This window comes from Suncus etruscus, chromosome 5, assembly GCF_024139225.1.
Source record: "Suncus etruscus isolate mSunEtr1 chromosome 5, mSunEtr1.pri.cur, whole genome shotgun sequence".
In the NCBI taxonomy this organism is placed as follows: domain Eukaryota; kingdom Metazoa; phylum Chordata; class Mammalia; order Eulipotyphla; family Soricidae; genus Suncus; species Suncus etruscus.
In genome coordinates this window covers 20,074,164-20,079,379 of record NC_064852.1, presented here as the reverse complement: position 1 = coordinate 20,079,379, position 5,216 = coordinate 20,074,164, and positions in this window count along the sequence as shown.

Sequence of the window (5,216 nt, the reverse complement as noted above, 5' to 3'; positions counted from 1 at the left end):
AGCATAATTTCTCCAGTGTAGTCATTGTCCACCAGAGAGGGTTGTACTATGAGGCCTTTCACTGTGGCAGAGGCTCTGCCAATAATCATAAAAAAGGTGTTTGGAGGTGGGGGTCCAAAAATACCTGTTGGAATAATCTGAACACCGTCCTCAGGGGTTAATAACTTTGGGGCTGCTGCACTGAGATCGAGGCCGGCACTCCCTGGGGAGGCCCTGACAAGAGAGGTTGCTGGGGGGGCAACATACCGTTTGGCACCAGCGGTTGGACCTCGGGAGCTGAAGTCTGAGAGAGCGCCGCAAACTGGGGCTGCTGTGAGAAGGCTGGCTGCGGTGGATTGTGCCGGCTGATCCCCGTGGCTGGCTGGAATGCAATGTGTTTCGGGGCCCGGGGCTGGCCCCGTGGCCCGTTTCCCTGTACCTGTGGTAGTGGATTCCCTTCTAAATCAATCACTGAGCGGCAAGCTGAAACCCAATGCCTGCCGCGGCGGCAGCGGGGACAAAGAGAAGGGCGGGGATTAGTGTTACCTGCTTGTAACACCGGTGTCTGCCGCTGAGGACAGCGGGAGGCAAAATGGCCCGGAGCACCACATTGAAAGCAGGTTTTTCCTTTGTTCTGGCCTTGAATGGCAACAAGGGCTTTGGCGATCTTATGAACAAAGGGGTCTGCCTCCCGGCAGAGATTTATCATATCATGCAAGGACTTTCCTTTCAGGTTGTTCCTAAGGATACTTTTACAGGTATCATTAGCATTTTCAAAGGCTAATTGTTTCACTAGAGTACTATCAGCGTCTGTGGCAGTGACGCCCAGGACACGCTCCACAGCCTCTGAAAGGCGGGCAATGAAAGAATTGTATGGTTCGTCTGGGCCCTGCACTATCTGAGAGAGCGGGGCAGTAGAGGTACCAGCCCGGGGAAGGGACTTCCAAGCTCGTAGGGCAGCGAGAGCCGTGTTTGCAAGCAAGCTTCTAGGGAGTTTACATTGTTCTTTAAGAACGTGATATGGGGGTATTCCTGCTATGCAGGCATAAAGGTCATCATTTCCTGCAGCAATACCCTGACATCTTAATAGGAAATCAGCTTCCCAAGAAACATAAACATCATTTTTCAAAGCAGTTCTAACAATATCTCGCCACTCGGCTGGCAGAACAGCGCCGCCGCCACCGATGGATTCAAGGCAAGACAAGGTGTATGGAGCATGTAGGCCATAGGAGGTGACTGCAGTAAAAAGTTCTTTGAGGTCTTTTCTGTCGAGGGCCTTGTATTGCCGCAGTTGCCGTCTGATAGGGACTTCAGGAATGTCAGGGGGTTCTGCTTGATCGGGACTATGGTCTAGGGAGCGATTGTCGGGCTGGGCTGGGTGTTGGGGGGCTCTGGCAGCTGGAATTGGAGCTGCTGAAGTGGCAGCAGCAGCTGCGGCTGCTTCTTGCCTGGCCTGCGCCCTCGTGCGGGGTCTGCCAAGGGGTAAAGAGGGGAGTTCACCCTCCTCCTCCCAGTCCTCCCCGTCCGGGCCATGGACGGGGAACAAAAAATGTGGAGATGATGGATCTGTAGCTTGAAGCTGGGCAATTTGCTGTCTGAGCTGCCGAATCTCTATCAATAAAGGATTATCGGGTTCTGGAAGAGGCATTTTTATGGGTGCAGGCAAATCATACAGGGGGGGCTGTGAGGGAAGAGAGGTTGCATTCCCATGGTAGGGATCAGTTTTATCCTGCAACTCACTTTCTTCCTCTGAGTCCTGCTTCTCCTCAGGGGGCTCTGAGGCTGCCGCTCGCAGAGAGGGATAAAGAGTTTTCTGCATAAGAGAAGAAGGCTCCTCGGGGGGAGAAAGGGAATCAATATGCAAAAATGAGCTGGAGCGGGAACTGGGGTGTGAGCATTGTTTGGAGGCGTGCTCCAAATGCTCCTGGGCATCTTTCACAATTTGCAAGCTCTTAGGGTCAAAAGCAGATTTTACTATGATGCTTTTGAGGAGATCCCAATATTGTTGTATAATCTCTTTCTCGGACTCACTGCCATGTGTGTTAAAATGATTAGTGAGTTCTGCCCCGACTAGATCCCAAGTACTGGAAACTATTTTTGGGCAAGTAATAGCAAACCAAGGACAAATTTTATTAACAAACATTAAGAATTTCAACAAATCTTTCTCTTCAATTACTATATTTCTACTTCTAAGTACTTCTTGTATACCTTTAATAAATTTTGCTCCTTTGCTCAGACTGGTCCCCATTTTTACTCTGGGACTGTAATGGGGTGGCGGTTTTTCACCTAGGCATTAGACTACTAAATTACGTTGCTTTAATTTATTTTACCTGACGTAATTCAGCTCCGGACTTGTCGCACTCTGCCACCCGATCAGATTCTGTAACTCGAGCCCCACGTTGGGCGCCACCTGCAACTTTCGTGGGAGTCTCCCGACCCGCGGGGGTGTGGAAATGAAAGTTGCTAGTTATTAGTGGGTTCACTCGAGCAGAACCGACCTGTAAAGAAGAACTAGAGAAATTAGTAACAGAAGCCTTCAAGACAACGCATGCTGTTCAAAAAGGGAAGTTTATTGTTGGGGGATCAGCTTTTAAGGGCTGAAACACGTCAGGGGTGTTACAAATTTTACACCAATCACAGTTACAAGCATTCATTAGCATAAACTGGGGCAGGTAATAGGGAGGGGCAAAGAGGTAGACCTGAGCACGTTTTACTAAAAGGCATAAGATTCAAACAGAGTTCTTAATAATGTTTGCTAACACAAAGGCAAACTCTATATTTTTCTTTCTGGCTGGATATATTGGGCTGCTCTGAATTACTTTATTTTTGTCTATTTCCTTTGTTCTCAAGGCATGGGCCTTTTGGTCACGTGGGTGACCAGATTAGGAATTACTGAGGTGTCCTATGTCCCAGGTTTCATCAGCTAGGCTCCCCACACTTAAGTGCTGGAGTTTTCCTGGTCTGAGCTGGGAAGATGAATTATTGATGAAAAGGTTCCCTGATTTGAGGGGTCAGAAATTGGCCCCTGACCCAGTTCCCAAGACAAGTTGAGTAAGTCTTGGTCTTGAAGGGATATAAACGGCCCATATTGTCAAATCTGACTTGACCTCATGAGATTGGTTTTTGACCCCTACTCAGGTTGCTATAGAGATGGTAAGGAACCGAATGACAGTCTCTTGCCCAATGAAATTTCTTCCCACACCACGGGCAAAAACTAAATGACTTCCTTGGGTGAAAACAACTGATGTGATTCCCTGGAGTTTGTATTTGAATAGCATATGTTGTTAAAGATGTGGCTGTGTGTGGTGAGGGGACAATTGTAAGTTCCAGCATTTCTATAAGCATGTGGAAGTCCCATGACATTTTCTCTCTCCTTAATTGGACATAAGATAGCCTGACAACATTCATTGGCATTATCAAATGCTAAGGTTTTCATTAGGACTTTTTGATATAAGGATAAGAAGTGATACCAATTCTAACCCTTTGAATAAAAAAGCTGTGACTACTTTGAGAAACCATTATTCAGGGAAAACAATTTATTTATTCCCATCATCACTTTTAACTGCTAGAAGCCAGTTTCTTCTACATAATGTTCTATTACAGTTCATCTGAAGTTATCATAAGGGAGACTTATCAGAGATACTATAAACCCAAAGTCTGGAACCCTGTTTGAAATCTCAATGATTGAATCTGTCCTTTTTCCAATTGAAATGGAGCTATCATCTTGGCATTTCATTTGCTAGGTATTTACCGTTAGCACTCAGGGGTTATTCATGGCTCTTTGCTTAGAAATCACTCCTGGCAGGCTTGGGGGACCACATGAGATGCTGGGTTTTGAACCACTGTCCTTCTGCATGCAAGGCAAACACCCTACCTCCATGCTATCTCTCCAGCCCCCACCTTTAGAATTTTTGGGGGGTATCACACCCGGCTGCACACAGGGATTACTCCTGGCTCTATGCTCAGAAATCGCTCCTGGCAGACTTGGGGGGCCATATGGGATGCCAGGATTCAACCACCATCCTTCTGTATGCAAGGCAAATGCCCTACCTCCATGCTATCTTTCCGGCCCCTACCTTTAGGGTTTTGGGGGGGATAACAACCCAGGTGCGCACAGAGATTACTCCTGGCTCTATGCTCAAAAATCAGTCCTGGCAGGCTCAAGGGGCCATATGGGATGCCGGGATTCAAACCACCATCCTTCTGTATGCAAGGCAAATGCCCTACCTCCATGCTATCTCTCCGGCCCCACCTTTAGGATTTTTAAACTCTAGTATCTCTAATCTGCCTTTTAATTTCCTCTGTCAATTTCCCCCAGACATCTGCATATGGCTCCATAGCTCCCTAAAAAAATTATTTGTATAACTACCCTTGTACTCGGTTTTAGAGTCAAAAAAATGGTTTTTGGTTTTTGGGTCACACTAGCAGTGCTCAGAGGCTACTCCTGGATCTGTGCTCAGAAGTCACCCCTGGTAGGCTGGGGGACCATATTGGATCCCAGGATTCGAACCACTGTCCTTCTGTATGCAAGGCAAACACCTTACCACCATGCTATCTTTCCAGATCCTTGAGTCAATTTTTTCCCAAGCTATCAAAGCCAAGTGTAGGGAGCCAGATTCTCCCTCATAGTCTTGGCATAAGCACAGCCATCTTGTAGCAAACTGCCATTTTCTAACAGGCCTGTCCTTTAGTTGAATTGTGTACATGCCAACTGGCCATGAGTTGATGCAGATCAAAAGAACCATAAGGTTACACTCTTCTGGCTCAGGAAACTCAGACCTATAGATAGAGCATTTGGTGTGATAATAGGATATTCCTCAGGAAACTTGTATTAAATTAACAGGCACATGCCAAACCTTTTGACCTGCATGATGACAAATGCATGCTTGACAAATGTTTGCATTGTCCCCTCCTCCCTTTGTGTAAAAACTATATAAGTCATGGCATTTCAAAAATAAATTGACGCCATAATCAGAATCCTTGGTGGTCCCCCTTTTCCCACCCATTTCCTTTTCAGGTGCAGACCCTTTCCACGACCACGAATAAACTAAAGCTGCTGGCCGGCACAGCCAAGTTCCCTGAGAAGTCTCAAAACAGAACAGGGTGGTCTTGCCTGCATATTTACTTCTGTGTACTACTCCCCTTTTACTATCAGCATCTCATAAGATAATGTGACTCCTGAAATCATCCTTCCAGAGTGATATAGCTATTAATTTTACTTTTAGAGTTTCAGACAT